At 43.5% G+C, this 25,166-nt stretch overlaps 1 non-coding gene across 1 annotated transcript; it reads left to right on the forward strand.

The window, feature by feature from the left end:
• The first annotated feature begins 447 nt into the window (after positions 1-447).
• On the forward strand, positions 448-554 carry LOC129082104 (U6 spliceosomal RNA). The gene has a single exon (XR_008530367.1). It is a non-coding gene; the product is annotated as a U6 spliceosomal RNA (small nuclear RNA).
• Positions 555-25,166: the final 24,612 nt, after the last annotated feature.

The raw sequence follows: 25,166 nt of genomic DNA on the forward strand, positions 1-25,166 counted from the left end.
CAATTCCACTGCTAGTTAAATACCTTAGAGAAACACGTTACCAGGAAATGCAAAATGATCAGTGTAACATGATTTGCAAAAGCCAAAACTAGGAAACAACCTAAACATTTATCAATAGTAAAATGGATAAATAGTGGCATATTTCAAACAATGAAACAGCGTGTGGTGGTGAAAGTCAATTAATTAAAACAATATGAATGGATCTTAGAAATATGTTTAGCAAAAGAGCAAGTTGCACCTAGTGTATGATTCCATTTATACAAATATCAAATATATGCAAACCCAACCAATATAGTGTTTAGGGATGATGCACATATATGACAAAACTATAAAGGAAAGCAAAGAATGCTATTTACAAAATCCAGGATGCTCCTTGCCTCTAAGGGGGAGGTAAGGGCATTGTGTAGGGAGAAGGTCATAGGTTGTTTGTTTAAATTTGAAATTGAAGTGCTCGCTTCCACAGCACATAGGCTAAAACTGGCACAATGCAGAGGAGCTTAGCATGGCCCCTGCGTAAGGATGACGCACAAATTCTTGAAGCGCTCCATATTTTAAATAAATAAATAATATGAAATTTTGTTTAACTTGAAGTTTGAGTACTTGACATGTATCTGTGTATCTATAATATGTACTGATATGTATCTATATATGTAATATTTATATATAACGTGTAGATACATCTACATATACTGTATATAATATATAAAACATTATTTTTTTCACTGTACTCAACATTTAGTAAAGACTTTGTCAAATGTTAAAAAAAAAAGCCCATATTTAATCGGGATGATCTCATGGAGATAAGTTTTTTAAAGCTGACAGATACCATACTCACAAAATCTTGATTAAAAAAATGATATCTTTCTAAATTAACTGCCTAAAACACTTCTATAATGATATTTTCCCTGCATTTTAAAATTTGGATAATCTCTATATGAAAACAATTATGCCTTATTTTATACAGAGAGAATAGGAAGATAATTCATTCTTATGGCTTGATTGGTCAACAAATGTTTTTTTAATATTGATAACTGGTATGTACCACGTACTCAAATTCCTGTAGGTGTAGTCATAGTTTATAAATACTACCATACAAATAGAGGGTTCTGATGTGGTCCATTTTGGCCTATTTCCATCAAGAAAGAGGGAAAAATGTGCCACATGTTTATCCCATGTCACACACTGTGTAATTAAGTACATTCCTGAAGAGAAAAACTTTCATTGTGAATAGGCATTAAAGATAACTGAGCTTTCTAGTTCGAGTTTCATGTGTGTGAAGATGAGGAAATTTCCATGAATTTGCTTCTGACTGAATATTTCAATCCTTTGTTCTCTTCCCACTCCACATACATTTGATGCATTAGGACATGCTCATGTGTTCATATGACTTGTGGCCTGGCCTGTTTCCTGTCCATTGCTGGGTGAGCAGGCTCAGTGGGCTGTGGGAGCATTTCCAAAGCTGCTCTGATACAGGAAAGCCAGCAACGACTTCACTGTTTACAGACGTGATCGAAGTGATCACAAGCCACTGATCCCAAAGAAGATATATCCCCGAGTCAACTCCTCCTTTGCCAGAATCCCAAAGTGCCTGTGACTCAAGAGGAAGTATGACTGAGGAGACACAAAGAGATGAAGTGACTTAACCAATTCCATTTAAAATACCTATGAAATAAAATACCTACAGTATTTTTGCAAATTTTACAAAAGCATATGAATGTGTAAGCATACTGGGAAGGCTCCCCCCCAGTCTTGAGAGGAGCCAGAAAACTTACATTTTAATAGTTTTAGTAAATCTGCTGGTGGGCTTGATAAATGTTTGCTGAATGAATAAATGAACCAGATATGAGACACTGCATTCCAGGAACCTCTCTTGTCAAGTAGGAATTGTTCTTCTTACCCTATAGGTATCAGGGCTGGGATAGGATATGTTTTAGGAATTCCACTCTTATCAAATCTTTGGGTAAAACGTTTTCCCCCAGGCACCTGGGTTCCGGGCACGTGGTGCCCACACACATAGCAGCCTTCCAGTTCTGCAGAAAGTGCATATCCCGTCGCAAGCTGAGACGTTGCCAATTTCATCAGACATCAGTCTCTTGGGAGTTTATTTGTGTAGCTGGGTCCTGAGAACCTGACACCTCAGAGCACCAACAAAACTTGAGTTTCAGAACCCAGAACGGTGGCACTCCGCTGCAGTGCCACTTGCACACCCTTGTCACAGCAGCCCGGTTGGCCTTTCCCCGGGGGATGCATGGAACTCACCCAGCACATCTCAAAACTGCCACTCGGATGGCTCTGATGACTCAAAATAACACTTAAATGGGGTGAGAATTATTAATTAACTGGATATACACAGGTGAGGTTTAAAAGGCAAGGGGCTGCCCTTTATCTATTCTCTCTTTTTAAACTTAAAAAAATGAATGCTATTTTGTTATAACTTAAATGATTTAAAAAAAATTACTTTCCACTATGCGGGATTAGGAAATAACTTTTAGTAGCCACAAGACAAGCAGTTCTTGAATCTCTAGGACGAAGGCAGCAAAGAGCAGAAACTCCTTAGCAGTGGCCCTGAGGCTGCCCAGGGACACATCGGGAATTGCGTCTAAATACGGTCAATTCTTCACTTCTTCAACTTTCAGGTGTTTTTGAGGAGAAGAGGAAAGGACTGGATAACATTGACCATTTCACAACGGACCACGTTCTTATGGATTTTTTAGGGCTGAAAGCAGAGAGTCTGTTACTCCCAACACCCCCACATTGTACAGACAGGAAACTGAGGACAGAGGGCAAGTTACTCCTACAAGGGCACCAGGCTAGCGATAGATGCAGGGACTCTGGAAAGGGTTTAGGATATTATTTTTAGGCCTAAGAAATTCCGAACCGAGTGTCACAGAGGCTGCAAAGGAAGACATACAGTGAGCCAGCCGCTATCCCAGATTGTTTGCTGGAGCGGGGGCAGGTCCCCCGACTTGGCCAAATTAACAGCTGGTAACAGTTGGAGGCAACTGTCAGTTCTTAGAATTTTGAGCTTGCAGAAATCTTGCAATTAATGATATTAGGGAACGGTCGCTCCTCCTGGTCCCATCCATCACTTGTTGGAAGGTGAGTGGGCCCACCAGCTGTCACATACAGAAGTATCCCCAGCTCAAGCAATAAACTGGAGTTGCATGGAAGATAAAACCAATGTCAACCGATGTAAACCAACGACAAACTGGTCTATGAAAGGGAGTCTCAGCTACACGTCTCCAGGGAAAACATAAGACAGTAAAAAATTGATAATCAAATATCTCCGGAAGGGTAACTAAAGAAGGGATCATTGTCTCCCCAAAGGGAAGCCAAGGGTTGGGGTTTTAGATGTAGGAGAGACTTTTCATTGTCATCCTCTATACATATAGGCTTTGAAATTATGTAAATTTTAATCTATTTTTTAAAGAAACATGAGATTTTTAAAAAGAAAGTAAGAGAATCTCTCTTGAAGTGATAGCAGTTTAATAAAGGCCTGAGCAGCAGGGTAGAATGCAGTGCCCCCCGCCCCTGCCCCAACGGGCCTTTGTGGGGACCCAGGCAGCGGGGCCTGGGCCACGCTGTGAGCCCGGGAGGGAGCAGCTGCCGCGACTCTGGCATCACTTTCCAAAAGGATACACGCCCCTCATTCTTTCCTAATGTTCCTTGCTGTAACTCCTAGATACCTCCCTGAAACTAAATATTTCCTTTTTTGGAGAAGGATTAAGTATAGTCAGAATCCTATTTTAACAGCTATCACCATGCTGTCAAGTTCAATATAACAAAGGTCCTGTCCTGGCCAACAGCCCATATGAGCAGGGTTTTGCTCATGTATCCGTATATACGAAGGCAACAGTAAGGATTTTATACACACAAATGCATATGTGTAGGTGTGTATATACTATTTTTCTTTAAAAATTATATATGCATGTATATACATGTGTGTATAAATTATATGTATACACACATATATATAATTTTTAAAGAAAAATATTTCAGAAACATCATTTTAAGAAATCAGATCTACAGAGGATAGCATCAGATAGACCATGAACTAATCAATGCAGCATGTTAGGATGTAGCAGAAGAGATGAGTGTGCAGCTTTGAAAAAACACAGCACTCAAGAGGCAGTTTAGAACAGCAACTCCAAGCGTGGATGGACTCTGGAGCCAGGCGACTTAGGAATCCAGCTTCGCCAGCAAGTGACAATGCAATGTTTATAGGGATGCTCAAAATCTGAACTCAGTCTCAGGATCAGACGTAACACTGCATTGTCATTGAGGCTCCTGAGGCCTCTGTGACAGGCTCTGGGCAGGCTCCATCTAGAACAGTAGGGTTTGTTCTGGAAACCTGGTAAGAGGGCCATTGGCAGACTGGACTGTGTCCACAGGAAGGCAACCATGGGAAAGAGCCATCTCACACGTGTCAGTCAGGATATTTTTAGTCACGAGTAACAGAATACTAGGATCAAACTGGGCTCAGCAAAAAAAAAAAAAAAAAAAAAAAAAAAGCAAACAAAAAAAAAAACAACAAAAAAAACCCCCCAAACCCCAAACAAAAAACACCTTACTGACTCATGTAACTGAAACACGTAATTCTGAAGACTTGCCTTCAGACAAGGCTTGTCTGGGGGTTTATATGAGGCAAGGAGGACTCTGATTTTCCCTCCTCTCTCCACCAGCTTTTTGGATATTAGTGCCATTTTTGGATAGGCTCTTCTTTTTATGGTCCAAGAAGGATGTCAACAATTCCCAAAGTTCCAGGCATTCTCAGCCCTTCCCATACCTTAGAACCAATGGGCCAAAGTCCTGAGATTTCCTCTGATTGGTTGGGCTTACGTCAACTACCCACCCCTCATGCCGTCACAGCGGCCAGGAGAGTGGAGTGTTAGCCCTGGTGTTGTACTTCACCCTTGGAGCAGGGGCCGGCTTCTCCAGGTCCATAGAGGGTCCCACTGAGGGATTAGGGCTACTGGGAAAGGACAGCACACGGGTGCCACAGCGGTAACAACAAAGAAACACACTTCATCACGTGAGGAACACTGACAGGAATAGGGGTTCTTAGCTTGAAGAAGAGCAGACATAAAAAGAACAAGGTAGTTGTGCCTGAAGATTGGAAAGGAACTTGTAGCTGGCGTTCAGAGTTGGAGGAGCCCTGGGACCTTCAGTGTGGAGTCAGTTGGTCAGTGCGCAGGTAAGAGTCCGGGCTGTGGCTGTGTCCGCGGGGTGGGGCAGAGGCAGCCTCGTGGGACTGAACTCTCACCCTATGGAGGCTGACACTCCCTCCAGGCAGATAGTGTCAGCATTGAGTTGAATTATTGTAAAACCTGTTAGTGTCTGAGAATTGGTTTTTAACATGGGGGCACCCCCCAAACACACTGGAACTGGGTCTGGGGACCCAATGTAGTTACTCATAGAAACAAATACATGTATATAGGGGCAAAGATCACTGCAAAGAAATACACATGCCTATTGGATTTTCAGAGAAGTCTTTAAGTTCATTGGTGCTTAGATATGTGAGCTGCAAAACAGCCTTATTTTTTCCCCTTTTGTTGTGGATTTGTTTTGAATGGGTTGGATAGCAATGACACATTCGATTGTTATTTCTTAGGCTCATTTTGAAATGTGTGTTGAAGCCTTGTGAACTCCGTGGTTCCTATGGTCACACATTTTTCCTTAATGACTTTTCAATGATGTGTTTTCCCCCCTTCGCCCCCACCAAAACTCATGAGGGAATATGACCTCGTTTAATGAGCAGGTCTTAATTCTCGAAAAGTTGCCTTTATTTTTACACTAAGCTAGACATTCCATTTCCTAGGTTCCCTTTCAGTTTAGCAAATCTGTATGTGCTCAGCCTCTACACTAAGGCCTGTAAGGCACTCATAAAGAAGACACAGGGGGCTGAATGAGTTTCATCTTATTAGCTCTTCAGAGGGGCCACCATTCCCCATGCCCACCCTCATTAGCCTCTTACAATGGCACCCTCTTTATTTCTTCTCACAACCTGTAGTTTTCATTTATCTACTTGGGTATCAACAGTCACGCCCATAGGGCATAAATTCTACGGGACAGACACCTTTCTGTCTTCCTCACTGTTGTGTCCCCAGCAATGTAGCACGATACCTGGCAGAAGAGGCTCTGAATAAATGTTTGTTGATTGACTGAATGAATGAGGTTATCTCCAGAACCAGCGGTGTTTACCATATGACAGACTGCCTCTGAATTCTTCTTCATCATGAATGAACCAGGCCTGAAGTAATTAAGGAAGGAGGCATGGTTTGATCTGGTCCTCTAGAGGGACATTCAATATTTTGTCTGTTCAGAACAGACATCATTTTGGGAGATGCTCTTTAAAACCAGGTGGGGGCCACTACTATTCATGCAGGGCTTTTGAGGAAAGGCACCCGGACCAAGCTGAGTCAGCCACTGCCCCCCATTCCCCTGGGCATATGGATCAGTCCCTGGATAGGCAGAGGGCCTGGCCAGGGCAATCGCTGTCCTTTTACCAGTATTTGTCAAGCTTGAGCTGAAGAGAGATAGTCTTTTTCCTTTGGTCACACTGGTGGAAGGATATGTGCCCAAGGTAGCAACGTCTTCTACTCTGATGGAGGAAGCTAGTCTGAGAGGATGACGCCACCAGGACGAGATTCACAGGCAGGAAATGGCCAGAGAGCCCCAATGGCCAGGGGCCAGCTGACACGTTCTTTCCAAGGCTTAACTGTTCAGCGTCAAATCTGTGAGCCAGTCCAGTGTTTTCTCATAAGTAATCCACTCACAAACAAGACACTTGAGTAGCTAGGCTGAGTCTGAGACTCCCAACTAACACAAACATGACAGGTGGACAGGAATAGGGAGGGGCTTCTGGACCAAAGCGCAGAGGGTAGATTAAATAGGATTTTTAGGAAAGCTCATAACTAAACAGTTGTATGATAGATATCTATGACCTTCAGCCAATGCATATTTCTGCTCTCTCTAGTATGATCCTTATTTATAGCTAGCATTCACCATTAAAATAGTAAATGAAATGTGAATACAGGAGGAAATACTAAGAATATAAAGCTAAGTGGTAAGAAGTGGATATGAATAAAAATACAGCAAGATGACAATTATAAAACACAATGACACAGTGAAATTGCACAAACTTTAGAATCACAGAGTCTGATTTGAATTCAGTTTCGATTTACTAGGAGCATGACCTTGGGCACATTGCTTAACACTTTTAGCCTTGGGTTTTCTCATCTGTAAATCAGGGATAATATTGCTCAGGGTTATTGACAGATTAAATAACAAAAAGTATGTGGCTGGTGTATCTCTCCACACCATGCCCCTCTCCTTTCTTGGAGAGTGAATAAAAACTTTACTCTCAAATAAATAAATAGATATAAATAAATAAACAAACTACTTAGCACGTGTCTAACATTTAATAAATGTTACATTTTTCCCCTTTTATGTTAAAAATAAAACTGCGTTAAACTTTTAAAAATACTAGAATAAACATATCTAACAACGTTAATAGTACTTGTGCTTGAATTCATTGATTTAGTCAATGAATATTTATTGAATGCTTACAGTGGACAGGGACTGGCATACAACAACAAACAAAATGGAAAAAGTCCTTGACCTCATGGCATTCAGATTCCTCTGGAGGGATATAGAAAATACACAAATAAATACATTGAAGAGTGGGTCACATGGCCTGAAGTGCTACAGATGGGGAGCGCCTGGCACCTGTGTGTGCGTGGTGGTAGGGGAGGGGGGAATGGTTGTGCAATAATTGGCAACAAATTTGTGCTCAGTGTCCTAAAAGCCTCATGGAAAAAATGATATTTGAGCAAAGACTTGAAGGTGTCCACTTTTCTGATTTTTAAAATGAGTATCTGCAAATTGATTTTTAAAATAAAAAATTCTAATGGAAACTAAAATTGGAATCTTGTGAAAAGCATGTATTAGCATAACTACTTATCTAATGGTGTTTGGCTTTAAAAAAATGTTCTTTCTTATCATTTATTCTCAAAACAACATAACATTATTAAAGGGCAAGTACTATTTTTATCTTTATTTTACAAATTGAAAATGAACTTCTGAAAGGCTACACAATGAGTGTTAGTATGGATTCCTGAAATTCAGAATTTTATGTTCCAGGTCCCATGTTCTCTGCCAGGTTCCTATTTCTTACAGTCTACATACACAGTGTCATCTATCTTTTCCTGAAGTGTATCTCTTCACCTATAGCTTCAGAAGCACTGATGGATAACTTCTAACAACTCAATAGTTCTTTCTTGTGGTCGCTGGAGTGGGAATGCAGTAACTGAATAGTCCTTTCACATGAGACAGTATATGTAAATTGAGTGGGGTTATATTATTGAATAATATGTTATTTAGTATGGTGATTTTTAAATTATCCATATATATATATATTTTTTTTTTTTTGCTAAATTATTTTGTCTAGAATGAAAATCATCAATGACATCCTGCTAATATCATGTCAAGGTTATGTTCTGGAATAATTGTGTATAGCCATTGTGCTCATTGATACTTTTACACCAAAAATGAGAGTTGAAAAAGGTGCCTTGAGCTTGTTAGGGGTGAGCAGGTGAGTCGAGTAGTGCATTCTTCTGAGAGCCTTATCCCTGGTCTATTGTTCTCATCCTGACTTCCTTTGCAAACTTTCTGCATACCTTTGTGATAATTTTAGCTCAAACTCAGCATTTTTATTGCAATTCAGAATCAAAACATGCAATTAACCTAAACACAGTAGTGATGCTCCAACTAAAATGCATAGTTATAATAAAATATAGTTATTAAAAATGTTGGCTTAGAGTTTGATATAATTAACTTTATAGTCTTTCAACTAAAAACACGCTTTTCCTATTTATTAGAAGACTGAAAAATGTGTTTGGGCCTCAGAAACAGTAGATTAAAATAAGGTAGAAATGGTTCCTTGTTCCTGTAATTCAAAAAAGAGAAAAAAAAAAGAGAGTGAAGGAGAGAGAAAATTACTTAGCTGAGAACAAATCATTCCTCTCAGATAAAGTACCACAATTTTGTAATCTATGTAGAGAGATGTGGATACGGCTATAGGTTACACGCGATAAAATGTGTAAAAGGAATTGAAATACAGGGTCTGGCACAAATAATGCCCTTTTTTAAAATTACAAACTCTTTTATTACATCATAAGCATCTAATTCTGTAACTTAACTGTATCACACTCAAGCACCCCATATGACATTTTAGGTGAAATGTTCAAATTAAAACTATACATTATTACACCCATATTATTACCCTACCAAGCACACTCAAGCAGGCCTTACTTCTGCCAGACCCTGTAGTACAAAGAAGGTGTCCAGTATCTGTTCATTGCATCTTCGTCTGAATCTACATTTGCACAAATGGCAGAAAATTTATGGATGATGACACTCGTCATTTCTGCCTTTTACCAACTCTCTTTTATCATGATTTCCACAGTTATATTAGCTCATTGATATAGGTGTTAAATTCAATGTAATGTTTTTTAAATTGAGCCCCCAATCTATTCCTTGCAATGTGTATATTTTTTGAAGGCTTGCATTAATGAACATCCCTTTAAGTTTCCGTCTTCCTCCCAAACCTCAGAGAAGAGTCAGGGTTGGGGTAGAGGCTGTTCTAGGCCAGGATCTATTCATAAAAGGCACGGTGTTTTTAAACGTGTGTCATAGTCACAACTTGCACCAAAGTGTTCATATATTGAAAAAGCAAACTACACAGTTTGAAGGGCAGAGAAAAGCCGCTTTGATCCATAATGATTATACTGTTTGCAGGTTCTGCCTTGCATTTATCTGTCCATTTGTGTGCAGATCATAAAGCATTTTGTGAACAGTAAATGCTTTAGTAAGCAGAAACACCCCAGCAGAGATGATTAATGTAGCTCCATCTTTCCCAGCTCATTCTCTCTCGCGCGGAATGTCCCTGAGCTGGAACTCTTGCTTCTGCACTCTTTACACGCCATCGCTGGCAACAACAAACGCTTCGCCACTGGGGGGAGGGAACCGAGAAGAGGAGTGAATGCACTGCTCTTCAAGGGGGCGGTTTCGAAGCTCCCTGCTGCCGCAGCACTCAAGCACCCAGCTGAAGATGACTGGCAGAGGAACACTGGCAGAACGTGCAAATCGATTTTTTCTCTTGCCTTTCCCTGTGGGGAAATGCGGAAAACAAAAACTATTCTACCATTACTTTTAGACTTTGAGAACTCTACAACTCTCTGCTGGGGGTGGGGGGTCCATGGGGAGGACGCATGGTGGGAAAGGTTGTAACCAAGAGGAGATGCTAGCCTTCATCACTCCCACTGCCCCCCAGGAAAAATAAAAATTTGAGTCAAGGAGCTTTGCCACTGATTGCTCCTCCATCGGTTCTCGGGATGGGGAACTGGTCTGGGCCGATTGGCAGACCTCCTGAGGGAAGATCCAGAGATATTCTGAATACAGCAGCCATGTCAGGTGACTTTTTAAAAACTTTTTTTGAGTGACAAAATACATTTAACATAAAATTTACTGCTTTAACCAATTTTGGGTGTACAAGTCAGTGGCATTAGTATGTTAATTACATTCACGAATAAGTTTATTCATTTACTCAGCAAATCTTCATTGAATGCGTACTGTGCGGGGCAGGCACCGTGGCTGCGAACACAGCAGAGATCCTGGCTTCGTGGACCTTTTCTCCAGTTGAGCAGAGAGAAGCAGAGAACAAGCAGCAAAGATAATAAACAAATAGACTATGTGGCCTGTTAGCCCATAGTCAGGGTTATGGCTCGTTTCCAGGTCACTGTGCTCCCAAACATCTGAAGGCATCTGTGTTCTTCAAATAGCCCAGAGACCTTTGCTCATCGGTCTCTTCCCCTCAAAGCCCCATCTGCGGTGATTGCTAGTGATTTTGGAGAGTCCACTGGTTACCTGATTGGGTAATTAATAAAGGAGACGTGTTCATAAGAACTGATCATTTACTATACAACAAACTCTGATGTCAGTCGGGCTGTCAATAAAAGAAGGGTAAAGGTCCCTGTTACACATAATACTGTGTATTCCCCAACAAAACACTCTTCACTTTGAGAAGAAGTATCAAGGCACAGAATTCAAACAGAAAGACATTCTTTCTTCAGTAATGTGATGATTTTTTTTTTTTTTAAAGCAGGGATTCTATAGAAATATTGGCATTTTGAAAAGCCTTTCTCCTCAAAAACCTAAAGGTGGGCAAGGAGGCAAGGGGTGAGGAATAAAGGGGTTTACTCTGCTTGGTAAGGGCAATGGAAATGGGATCCTGAAATGCTTGCTTTTGTCAAGTGCAAGCACGCCATCAGATGTTCCCTAAAATGTGAACCTCCTGCTTAGGCCCATGCAGGTTGCAAGGAGCACTTACACGTATACTGTAACAGAAGTTTACTTGAAGAGGATATGAGGGGGAAAGTAGTAAGTACATGACCGCAACCCTGGACCACACCTTGACCGCAATCCAATCTAACATACCCAGTGGAGCAGAGGGACCCCTGAACTTCCATGCACAACACTCCAAACAGATACACACCATTAAGGCGGCGTTCCAGCGGGAAACGCCTGACCTGGGAGAACATCAGGTGAGATCAAACTGAGGGGCATTCTATGAAATAACTGAGCTGATTTCTTTAAAAACGACAATGAAAGACAAAGAAAGGTCAAGGGACTGTTACAGATCAAAGGGGAGTAGAGTAGGGTGACCAACCATCCCAATTTGCCCAGGACTGAGAGGTTTCCCAGGACACAGAACTTGCGGTGTGAAAACTGCAGAAGCCCAGGAAAACAGGAATGAGTTGGTCCTTATGTTCTTCAGAAGGAGACAGTAATTAAACACAATATGTGAAATGGATGATCCTAGACTATGGGGAAAAATGCTATAAAAGACATTGTTGGGACAATTCACAGAATTCGGAGGACACAGGCTTAAAAATTGTGGTGAAATACGCATAACATAAAATTGATCGTTTTAACTATTTTTAGGTATATGGTTCAGTGGCCTTATGTACATGCACAATGTTGTGTGACCATTATCACAATCCATTTCCAGACAGAAACTCTGTACCCATCAAACAACAGCATCCTACTTTTCCCCTCCCCCGGCCCCTGGCAACGAGCATTCTACTTTATCTCTATGAATTGGACTATTATAGGTACCTATATTGTGGAATCACACAGTATTTTTCCTTTTGTAACTGGTGTATTTAATTTACCATGTCCTCAAGTTTCATCCATGTTAGAGCATAAATCAGAATTTCATTCCTTTTGAAGGCTGAATAATATTCCATTGTATGCATATACCACATTGTGCTTGTCCATTCATCTATTGATGAATATTTGTGTTGTTTCTACCTTTTGGCTATTGTAAATAATGCTGCTATGGACACTGATATAGAAACTTGGACTTTTAAACTAAAGTATAACATCAATGTAAAATTTCCTGAATTTGTTATCTGTATTGTGGTTGGTGTGATAAAATATCTTGTCTAAGACAATACAGGCTGAAATACTAGGAGGCAGAGGTGTATGAGAAGCATACCCTATGCTCCAACGCTTCAGAAAAAAAAAGACAAAGGAAATGTGGCAAAATGTTAAAAATGGGTGGATCTAGATAAAGAGTATGTGGGTTCTCTAAAAGATTCTTGCAACCTTTCCATAACTTAAGAATTTTAAAAATAAACAGGAAAGTAAGAAAGAGAGCTATTTCACTGCGACAACCAGGCCTTGTGGAGAAAGAAGAACCTGTGACAAGCTGGACCTCCCAGAGATCAAGATGTAACAAGGGGCACGGAAGGTAAGACAGGATTCATCACAGCATCTTTGGGTGTCTTGTCTTGCTGAGCAGAAGTTGTTCTGGTTTCTCAGAAGCCCTCTGCTTCTTCAGCTGCCCCTGTTCCTACCAACCATTTTCTCTCTCCTGTCTTCTCTTCCTCTTGCCTCCAGCTTGCTTAGAGCTTCTGCTTTCTCATGGCCTCCACTTCCTCCTCTGTGTGTGTGTTGCTGCTGCTGCTGTCATCTGCTTCTGGCCCAGGCAGCTGTGGTGGGGTCATGCAGAGAGCGTGACAATCTTCACAGAGAGAGAGCAGTGGCCAGGTCACGTGAGCCCCCTGCCCAGCCAGGGCAGCCCAGCTTCAACGACCACGCCCGGAACGCTCGGTGTGGTCCAGGGAGCTGGTGCTGGGGGGAGGTGGAAAGGAAAAGCAAATCACAAATCTCACCCCAGGCATTATGATTCATGCTTGATTCGTCTTGAAAATGCATGAGAGGAATAGACACTATGTGTAAAAGTTCAAGAGAATTGGAGGAAAACAAGATGTTATTGCAGTCTTGGAGAAAATTAAGATTGACTATTGGAAAGCCAATCTTTTTTCCTTCCTTCCTTCCTTCCTTCCACAAAAATTTATTATGTGAAAGGCATTCGAGTTGCTGCTGTAGGGCATCTAAATTGCGTGAGATGTGGCCCCTGCCACAAACAGATGAGGGTCTAGGACAACACATTTTAAACTGAAGTTTGCAACCCCTTAGTGTGCATCTGACCTGCCTTATAAAAATTAAAATAAAAGAGGAAATTATCACATTCCATCACACTTAGCAATGGTAAATGTTGTTCATTGAATTTTTGGACATATGTGTATGTGCACACAGGACTGTAATATGACACGTATTTTTACTGTGCATTACAGAAAATCTGCCGGCAGGCCACTGAGCTGGCAGAGGTTGAGCCTACCACTTCGGCGATCACCCATGTTGTGATTTGTGTCTCCAGCCTAGCACTCATTCTTGAGCTCTGGACGTGGTTCTTCCTACTGCCAGCTGGACACCTGAGACTCAACGTATTCAACATCGTCCATGTCATCTTCCAGCCCCAGATGTGCCCTTTTCCTACATTACCTGCTGGTTAATAATACCAGTATTGAACCTGGTAAGTCAGGCCAGCAGCCTGGGAGTTTTCTAAGGCATCTCCTCCTCCACTCTTTCCTCGCATTCCACTGGCCGTGCCCCCTCCTCTCCATCCTCCCTGACGCGCCTCTGTGTAATTTCTCAGCTGGCTTCTTGTCCTACCTTCCTAACCAGTGTCGCTGTCTCCAGTCTGGTTTCCTGACTCCTCCCCCAAAAGTCTGTATATCATAGTGCTTCCCAAGTAATCTGCTAAAAATGCTAACATAGTGTTTTTATTCATGGTTGAAAACCCTTTGATGGTTTCCCACTGCTTTTGAATTAATGTCCAATCATAATAATTAAGAGTCTTTCTTAATCTGTCCCTGCTGCTTCTTCAGTCTCAGTTGCTGATCCTCTCAGACTCTAGAGGTAGCAACTGGCTGTGGCTCCCAGTAGCTCAGGTGCTCTCATAGCTCAGTCACGTCCACTGCTGTCTCAAATCGCTTTCTTTGTTTCTCCACCTGTGTCTGAATCCTACTCCTTTTTTTGGACATGGGTCTAGTGTCACCCAGTCTTGGGACCCTTTCTAACTGCCCTCCAAGTCTTCCCTATCATCCCGATCATGTGGCTCTCCCAGCACTACCAAGCTGCATGGTCCTTGTTGTTTGAGTTGGCTTGCTTGTGAGCCAGCGAACAGCAAGGACTCCCTTTTGTTGGTCTCTATAAAACAGGCAAACTAGCCCAAAGCCTGATGTGCTCAGCATTGACCGAACATTTATTGAAGGCATGAACAAAGTTGAAACCTTTTACCAGCCATTCCTGATTGTAGTGATAATGTTAAGTAATTTTTGCAAATATAATAGTTTTCCAAAAGTCATTAGAACTAGAGTTTCACTCATTGGCCAGATGTGTTTGTCTAATTCTGATTCAATCATTCCCTTTTCCCTCGCCCCCTTCTGTGTCTGGTTCCTATAACATGAGAATAAGAGAACATTGCCATCTGCTTATGGAAGCTTCCAGGAATTCTCCCACTGACAGATCTGATTTTTTTTTTTTTAACAAAAAGGGAGAAGAAAGAAGGAAGGAAGGAGAGAAGGGAGGGAGGGAATGGACTAGAAAAAAAGGCCGGAAGACCCTGTGGCCCATGCTGACATCACTCAAGGCCTCTTTATTTTCCTTGCTGTCCGTCCGTGTTGCTGTTTAGGCTTAGGGAGGAAGGCCAGGTCCTTTGCTGCTTACTTTGGAGTGAACCTGTTTGGAAGCAAGGGCCTGGCCCAGAGCGACTCTTCAGGAAATGTCAGTTGACTCTGCAACGCAAGGGCCCAAAGCCACCATGTGAATTCACTTGCCCCTGTAGAACCATTTCATTTTTTCCTTTATTCCAGGCACTGGGGAGATAGTGACAAAGAAGATATGGCCCCTGTCTGCCGGAAGAAAGAAAAACTGTCTTTGCTACTGTACACATTCTTTCATTGCTCTGGACTTCTGTGGTTTTTTGGGGGGGGCGTGACATAGGTGAGGTTTAGCCATTTCTAAGCGATTTTGTCTCAAAGGGTTTTACCTCTACGTAACTAGACAGAGCGATTCTTAATGCAAAGCTTTGGAGCCCAGAGAGGGGAGCTCCAAGAGTCAATATATTACATATCCAAAGTACACAGACTACAGAGGCAAAATGTCCTCTGAGGTTTGCTTTTTCATATGTAACACGAGTGTGATGTTACCGCCTTCACATGTGAGGATTCACTGAGTTACAAACTCTGGGGGTGCCCAGCGGAGCGGTGGCACCCAGTGATGGAATACCCACTAGAGGCAACTTGCCCTCCTCGTGCATCAGGAGACAGAGGGGACACCGGACGAGGAAGAGGGAAGCACAGCTCACTGTGACCACCGCCCATGTGATGTTCTGTTGTGTGATGGTAAAGGCACAAAAAAGGAACTTTTTTTTTTTTTTTGAAGGGCAGTAAATGGCTGAGTTACAAGCTTGCAAATAAATGCTGAAGCATTCTTTAAAGGGTTGCTGTGGTGATATTTAATGTGCCTTTGTCATCTTTGAAGGGAGGTTGAAGCAGGGGAACTATGACAGGTTTTACCACCTAATTAGCCGCTTGATCTTAATAGAGAAATGACTGGATCCTTAGGGTTTTGCTGTGCTCATCTAGGTCATTTCCAGCTTTTTCTCACAAGTCAATGCTCCGCCACTGTGACAATCAGCAACATCTGGAATGACTGCGATTTCTCAAAAGGTCAGTGTGTGCCTCCTGAGAGCAAGGCTACAACGTATCACTTTGAATCATACCAAATGATGTTTTTGTTTTTTTTTTAAGGCAGCGACAGTGAAATAAGGGAGGGATTCGCTTGACATTCTGTGATGGTCATTAAAAACCTGACATATTCTCAACAGTATCTCCGAGGTGTTTTCAGAAAGCCCCCAAGTCCTACGCCTTCACACAAGATCCAGTCCTTCCTAGATTCTAGAGCGACAATTACTTACTCCCTGACCACAGAGTAACGTGCGGCCCTCCCGGCCAGGCCCGCTCTCAGATTCGACCGTGACCGCGCCTGTTCCGAGACATATCTCAGGAGCAAAGAGCCTGCTTCCTGGGACAGTCGCTGGAGCTACGGGGGAAATCTGCTTGTAGACCTTCTTATCTTTTCCCAAAGCTTTGCCGGAGCGTTGTTCCGGTGGGAGAACTATCCTTTATTCCCAGTTTCAACCACTACATCATGCCATACTCGTCACTGACACCATACCACCCCGCAGGAAGAAGTCACGTTCCCTTCAAATAACTCTTCTTTGTGACACATTCAATATTGGCTCTGGTCAAATCCTTTCCTCTGTGTCTGACTTCTGTCTCTTTTTGTGTCTGCTATGACCGTTTCTTTTTGTTGCCCCACAAATACCGTGGCCATGTCTGGGCTTTGCTGAGGATGTTGTCCTAACCTTTTATTCTTTTTTCATCTGTCCAAATCCTTTCAGCCTTTCAAGGCCCAAATAGAATCTATTTTTTTTTTTAAGTATCTTCATACTCACTCTTCCCCAAATTCCTTTATTATTAATAGTTGATATTCAATCATCGCTCATCCATTAATTCATTCATTCTTGCAATAGATATTTTCCATTCTAGAACTCACAATACCATGGTGAGTAAGACAACATCTTGGCCCCCTAGGAGCTCTTATTCCAGTGTGGAAGACAGACATTACACAAGCAGATAAGCAAGTGAGCAGTGTGGCTTCCGACTGAGACATATGCTATGAGAAAAATAAAAAATAAAAAGGTAGAGCAAAGAGGTGACCGCGGGAGCGGGGGCTGTTTTCTGTGCTGTGCTCAGGGAAGGCCTCTCTGAGGAGGAGACATTTGCTATTTGAGAAAAAGTCAGCAATGAGCCAACCCAGGAGAAGAGTGTTCTCAGCAAAGGGAAGAGGAAACAAAGGCAGGAATGTTCTGGAAAGACAAGGGGTGTTTTAGAGCAGCAAAAAGACTCAGGTGGGGCTGAATGTAGTAGGAGATGAGGGTGAAGAGGATGCAGAGGTGAGAAACTGCAGGCTTTGAGGGAGAGAAGAGTAAAGGTGACCGCTTCACGCGGAGTCTGGGTATCTGCTAGGGAAGGCTTGGGGGAGGAAGTGCATGCAGATTTGGATAGAGGGGCTGCTAGATTTGTAAGTAAGTTCCTTTTTGGGCATGCTAAGTTTGAGCCATCCCAGTCTGGAGCCATCCCAGTCTGGGTGTTGAGCAAGCAGTGGATGTACACAAGTCTGAAACCCAATGAAGCTCAGGCCAGAGACACAAAGAGCCCAAGGCCTGGGCGAGGTCACCTGGGCACTGAGGCCAGACTGAGAAGAGGCCAGAGCCCAGGACCACGAGCTTTTAGGAATCACCACGGAGCAGCCAGAAAGGAGACCCTGAACTTGTGGCCATCGAAGTTTCTGCATATCCCAACACATCCACAGTGCTATGTGGTGTGCTCACAGGTGGCAAACTTCTTGTGACCACTCAGATCTCTCCACAAGAGCGAGGCTTAAGGTCCAACATGTTTTATCTGTGCCTACTGTCCTTATGTACCCTGTATTTCTTACTGTTCCAAACTTTCTCATGGAGCGGAGGGAACACCACCCGGCCACAGAGGGAAACTTAGCTACTTCCTTTCCCAAGGACTGCATCTGCGAGTTAGTTAAGAATCCTTCTACCAGTGGTAAACTGGTGCACAGAGAAGAACTGATGGATCACGCTTAGTCAATAGCTACCCCGAGGCCATATGGTAGTCAGTGTTCAGTCAAGTGTGGGCCAAACCTACAGCGCTGGCTTAAAAAAGCTGTTAACAGATAGGGGCTTTCTACTAAGCGCTTTACAGAGAGCAACTGCTAATCCTCACACTCCATGCAATAGGCAGCATTGTCCCCATTCTACAGATGAGGAAACAGAGGCTCGAGAGAGTTCCACAGGTAGTAAAAGGGCAGGTCTGTCCGGCCCCTGAACCCAGGCTCTTCGCCACAGGGCTGCCCAGCTGCTGAAACAGAATCTCTGGGAATGGCACACATGCGTGGCCTATATTTAGGAAAACCTCTGGGGCACTTTTATATATTTGAAAGTTTGAGAACCGAAGGTTCATGGGATCTCAAGTTTGTTCTTTGAAGCTCATGTGCATCCTTAATATTTGCTCTTCCCAACTGCTTATTTTTAACATTTGTAAGTATGCATGTTTCAGTTAATTTTTTAGAGTCTCATGGACTAGTTTGAGTAGCACTTTGTTAACACAGTCAACAGCATACTGCACAGTTTGTCATTTCCAGAGAGGTAAAGCCCAGGACTGTGCATCGGGCTGGCTTATTGTCTCATACGTTGACGGTGTCACCTAACCATTGAAAGCTCTTGCCTTGGACACTGACACAGCCTACTCTCGGCACAGATAGTGTGTCTTTTTTACCCTGTATTTACTCCATACATTTGCCCACTCAGACCCATCAGCAATAATGTAATACGTCAATCTCATGGCCAGCGCAATGGCACAGATGAGAGGAGATGCGGGGAGGCCGAGGGGAGGCCGCGGGAAGTGGGCTCTCCCCTGCTCTGCGTCGCTCAGACGAGTGAAGATAAAGCCTGTGCGTGTGGAGTGGCCCAGGCCCCTGAGAGAAGTCATTCCGTGGAGCGTTCTCTCCGGGCCTCAGCGGGTGCTGTCAGCTTCTGGGGTGAAAGAATGATGAAGTCACAGGGAGGAAAAGAAAAAAGAAAATGAATCCAGTTCTCAGGCAAAAAAAGAAAAGAAAAGAAAAGAAAAGACGTTTACATGCCAGGTCCTTAGATCGCAGGAGATAACATGTCATAAACCCATTTCTGTTGACAAGGAATTGTGTTTTACTGTCACAGGTCTCCACCCACCTTGACCCTGAGTTTGCTCCATACGCACAATGAGACTGGTTTCGCCTGTTTACAACTGTTAAACTATTAGTCATCAGTTCAGAGGCTGCTTAAGCCAGCTTCCCCAGCAGTTTACCCTGTGCACATTTTTTTATCTCGCAACAGGAACCAATAAGGGCTACACTACCTATTGTATATTGTCAAAGGAGAAAAACAAAAATAATTTGGAATAGAAATTAGGCCATTACGCTAGGGAGAACTGAAATCTGAATCTTTCATCTGAAAAGGAAGAAAGAAAACCAACGGGATGGTGGACGGAGAAGAGGGCTGTTAGGGATGGAGGGGGACTGGGCCGGACTTTTAAGTTTACGTCTTGTGTACAGGGTTGTTAGATTATAAAGAGAGAGAGAGAGAAAGAAAAAAAAGAGAAAGAAAGAAAAATATAAGATGTTAAAATAGGACATACCTACAGTTTGTAGTATTTTCTCAAATGGCTGCACATTATTCTAGTCAGAAAAGAAAAATAAAGCATTCTTGTTTGCAAAAAAAATAAAAGTTCAGACAAACAATGGCTAATTTTTAGTATAAATCTGTCCCATGTAATATCTGAGACATACCAAGGCTAAAATATTATTTGCTATTTATGTGAAATTCAAATTTAGCTCAGTATCCTGTAATTTATCTGTCAACCCTACTTGAGGAGTGACTTTTAATCTCAGTTTGAAAAAGACAATCCTTTTAGAAAACAGATGTCTTCAGAAAACTAGGTCATGGATTCAACAGCAGAAAAACTTGCTGATTGCGCTGTGCAGTTTGATGGGATCGTATATTTATTTAATAGAAATAAACTAGCAATCATGAGGATTGAAACTTAGTTATTTCAATTAAAAAACCATCCATTTTATTTATCTATTTGGTATGAGTAAGAATAAACTAAAAACAGACAACACCAATTCTAAGACTTATGGAAAAGAAAAGATCCACCTACTTACTTATTTACTCATTCTTGGCTTATTTTTTTTATCTGTACAAGTTCTTGAGGTTGATAAGTGTTATAGAATTTTATTTTAATGATCAAAATAATAACCATATATGGGACTCCCTGACCCAGTTTCTTAAATAATTCTGCATGGTAAAAATTTAAATGTAAAGAGATAATAGATCCAGTCTAAGACAAACAAAGCTCCTCCACTCTCCCCGCTGAAAAGAGCCAATGGTACCTCCTTGCTACTATGGTAGCCTGTCCAATTGCAATTAGTCCAGGAGGGCAATAAACTAGCACAATAAACAAACCCAGAGGTTGAAAGAATACAGGCTTAGAGTTAGATGCTAAGACTGGGAGGCAGAGCCTGAAGAAGAAATGGAGTCTAAGTACAGGCAGTCGCAAAGTGCCCGAGTCTGTGGCCGAGAGCAGGTAAGGCCGGGGTAGGGGAAGACAAGGGCAGGAGGTCTGCTGGCAGTGGGGGAAGGGAAACGGGGGTGGGGGGGGCGGGAAACAGGCACAGAGGAGGAAGGCAGAGATGAGCGGTGAGGACGATGCGTTTGTAGACTGCCCAATGTTAGAAGGGGTGCTGAATGAAAGAAAATGTATTTTGTTTAGCACCAGAGAACAAAACCAAGGGCAATGACCGGACACAGCAGGAGAGCAGATTTTGACACCATTCAGGAAAGAGCTCTTTAAGTATCGGGGTGACCACCACGGAAATGGGGCGGGGGGCTGGCTGCATGGCGGCCAGGCTCAGGCCAGGGAGGACTTTGCCTTGGATGAGGAGTGGACCTGCTGCCCACCGAGGCGCATGCTCCAGCCCCTCAGGGGCTGTCTCTTACTGGTCACTATGTCCTCGGTGTCTTGAACAGAGCTTGGCACTCAGAAGGGTCTCAGTAAATCTGCAGGGTCACAGGGGGCTGCCTTTTGGAGGTGATGCTATGCTGGGCCTTGGTCTTGATGGGACAGGGAAAGGGAAAGGGAAATTAGTTTAATCACATCAACGCACAGGGAGCGTCTACATTGGCAGGGGGCAGACTACAGGGCTATAGTGTGTGAGGGCTACAGTCACCTGCTCCGTGTCTCCCATTCCTTACCAGCCTGGAGAGGAGAGGGAGGATGAAATCACAGTCCAGAGCAGAACTTCTCTGGTTCCCCGAGTGCGCTCCTGTCATCTGTCATGCCCTTAAAGCCCATCCCATACAAAACTCAGGCACGGGTATATTTGTGTCAGGCAAAGAAAATGTTGCCAAAAGAAGGGACACAGCAAATCGCCTCCCCCTTGGCTGGTGGGTGTAAAGAGGTAAGCCAGAACGGATTCTTCTCGGGCATCGCAGTGGTTGCTTCTTCCTTGGCTTAATTACCACAGTGCCCGGAGCTGGAGAATCAGAGCAAGGGGCAGACTCAGAGGCTGCGTGAATAAAGTAAAAGACCACGGTTCACTTAAAGCAGAAGCAGTGAATTGCCACCAAGGTGCCCTGTGCCCCGTTTGGCCTCCTCCTGCCGGTCCTGCAGCCCCACAGGTTCCTCTGTCCACTGGGTGAGGGGGCTGCACAGACACGAGCCAGGACCCGGGCACTGTGAGAGCCTGGGGGTACCAGCGAGCCCTGGGCCTCCAACCCCGGCACTGCCTTCCCAGACATGGGTGAAGAGGCCCCACTGGAACCAGAGCCAACTGGGCATTCCAGAGTGAGCCCTCGGTGCGCTCCGGGGGCGGGGAGGCGCGGCTGGGGAGCCCATGGAGGTGGCCATCCCTGTGCCAACCAAGAGAACCACGTCTGTGCCACAGAGCCGCTGGCCCTGCACACGCCACTGGCAAGGGCGAGTCAAAGCAGTGCTGATGGCGACAACGGAATCACTTGGGGTGCTTGGCAGTCAGTCCTGTGAGATACGTTGGTCTTCAGCTCATGACTGCTTTGTGAGGAACTATTTCTATAATATACAGCATTTTTACTTAAATAGTTCCCGCCTTTCCTCAGGATGGATCTGAAGGCATGACTTGCACAGAACTTGACGTAGTCCAGGAGTGACAAGTGGCCAACACTCAGGAATGGGTGGCTGTCCTGTCATGGTGCATGTTGCTGTAGGGAAGTGACTTGTGGGGTGGCTGTGAAGGTCCTGGGCTTGCTATAAATGTAGAGGGGTTGTTATGGAACGAAAATGTTTATAACTTGATCTCAGCATTGAACAGTTGGGGCCCTTCACTACCCCTCCCACCCCAGAGAAATGTAAATGTTAACTGAAGTCATAATTGACATGTTTCTTTAGGAGAAAGAAGAGAAGGAGGTCTGGGCAGTTTTAGTATCACATTTATAGTAGCTATTATATCGTGGAATTAGCATCTTAAAATTGTTTTGCCCTCACGGAGAAAAGCACCAAAGAGAGATGCTGGGGGTGGGGGGGAAGGGGGTGCTTATGAATGTGTTGGACATAAATGTTTATGTTTTTTCCCTGTTACACATGATCATGGGAAATATTTCTAAGATCATAGAACTATAACCCTGATCTATATAGACAAGCAGGGTTAACAGCTTAAATATTTTTGAAATTTTAGATACACAATCACATGGATGATCATCTGCTTCCCATAAAAAGAGAGGGAACATACAAATCCCTGGGAAAACACATCCCCCGTGGGAGGGATGAGATAAACGCGTGTAATGGGATGTAGTAACTGTTCTTAGAGACAAGATGCGCACAGTCACAAGCAGCAGCGGGCCCGGGCGCGACTGCGTGGGGAGCTAGACTCCTTCCTTGCATGTAAACCAGAAGCCAAGAGATTTACCGAGCTCCCCGTGAAGGCGCATCTGTCCCTTCCTTCAATCCGATTTTCTTACCATCTGTTCCTTTACTCCAGCCTTGGCTGTAAACAAAGTTTATGTTCAGCGATGCATCGTGTTCCCAGGCAGCTCTCCTTGCCCCGTGGATGTGGGGTCAGCTCTGGCCTGAAAGACCGTGAGCCTCATTGCCATCTGCTTGCCCTAACAGTTTAGGTTGTGAGAGTGTCAAATGTACCTTTAGAAACGGGATTTTTTAACTTCATTTGGTAAATGTGTGATGACAGGACTAGCTGATTTTGAAGATTTGGAGAGGGCACATCTACATGCGCCAGGATGACTTAGCTCACAGGAAAAGCTTTCTCTGCCCTCCAGAACAGTAAGGACATTGTGGGGGGCAGTCCCTACCCCACAGGAAATGGGTCAAGGAGAGACTGACAAGCAGCTGCACTGGGAACACACTGCCTCCAAGGTTGCAATTGACATGGGGGAGGGGACAGAGAGGCGGGAGGAGGGGAAGATCCCTTAAAGATTCGTATCTAGGATGTGAGCCTGTGGCCCTGAGAATGTGCTGGAAGAGCCAAGCCTCTGGCAGCTGTGGGCAGGGACCCGCTGACCTCTGGCCTCTAGCTCGGGTTTTCGCAGCTCTGTAATATTTATAATGCATTCTTCCCGGGAGAAGCTTGGAGTGCTCCACGTCTTTGAATGGATTCAGGCCATCCTTTTACCGTCCCATGAGTAATTAGAGAAGCAGAGAGAGGAGCAAACAAGGGGGGAAAAAAAATTCCATGTTGAAAGAGGTCGCAGCCATGGCAAAGGAGAAAACAACATTCGCTCTACTGAACGACAACAGGGAAAGTTAACCTGGTGATCGGTCACTGATTCTGAGCCCAGGCACCGGCAGAAGTGGGTAGAATTCACTCACAAAGTGTTCACTCTGGCCATTGTTGATTCAAAGTCCCCTCATGGCGGGGGAAGGGTTCTGCCTGTTTCGGGGGCCCATAGAGCGGGGACTAGCTTTTGTTCAGTGCAGCTGCGAGACTGGTGACATGCAGGGATGACTGAGAAAATAAGCAAATGCAGTGAGGATTTCGTGCTGTCAGCAGGGGATTACAAATACAGAAAAAGAAGGGCTGGAAGAAATCCTGTAATGTTAGATTGGAAGCGAAGGAGATGATGTAGCCAGAGATGTAGAAATAGAAATAGGTGTAAACATGGTGCAGATGTTTGTGTGTATACATACCACAGACATATATACACATATATGTACACACATATACATGTAGGTAGATAAATACTTATATTTCCGAGTTCTACCTGAGATGGACAGAGGCAAAGATATCCTGGTAGCAATAAGCACATCTAACTTACAAGGCTGGGCTTCTATGTATCATTTACTCTCCATTTAAAGGACACAGAGTTTCTTGGAGAAAAGGTTGACTCTAGGGCTGGAGTTGGGGAAATAAAAAGTGAGACAGGACCATCTTGTACTACAAAGTAAAGATGCTCAAAGGATAATGGGGATATATCAAAAGGACACAAAAGCTGCCATAAATGATCTCTCACTGGCCAAGTCTGGGAAAATTTGAGTATCACAATAAATGATGACTATAGAATTTTAACCCTTTGAGTAAAATTGGAAGTCATGAGTCTACAATGATAAAACTTAGATGAATAAATGGAAGGTAAAGGAAAGCTCTATCTTACAACGGAAGTCTTAAAGCACATCCTCACAAAACCCTCAGGAAACGAATCAGTGGAGAACCCTGTAAGATGCTCTCTTCACCGAACGTTAAGAGAAAGCCAGGAGTGGGACAAATGGCTTCCTGATCCAATGCGATGAGAGCAGGGCATTACTTCTGAGGTGTCCTCACTACAAATGCATGAATCACAGGAAACATCAGACAAACCCAGACTGCAGAGCATTCTACAAAGCAGCTCTGTGCCTTGAAAAATGTCAAGGTCATGGTACAGAAGTAAAAACAAAGTATGTTTCTCAAATGAAGGAGAGTAAAGGGAAATGAGAACTATAAAGGGCACAGACCTGTGCAAGATATTACTGGGACAACAGGCGAAACTGGAATGTATTGCGTGAGTTGTATGGTAAATGTTGGATCAGTGTTACTTTTCTAAGCTTCATGGTTGTGTT

The sequence above is a fragment of the Pteronotus mesoamericanus genome, unplaced genomic scaffold, assembly GCF_021234165.1.
Source record: "Pteronotus mesoamericanus isolate MK-2021 breed Mesoamerican mustached bat unplaced genomic scaffold, CSHL_Meso_final scaffold_1186, whole genome shotgun sequence".
NCBI lineage: Eukaryota > Metazoa > Chordata > Mammalia > Chiroptera > Mormoopidae > Pteronotus > Pteronotus mesoamericanus.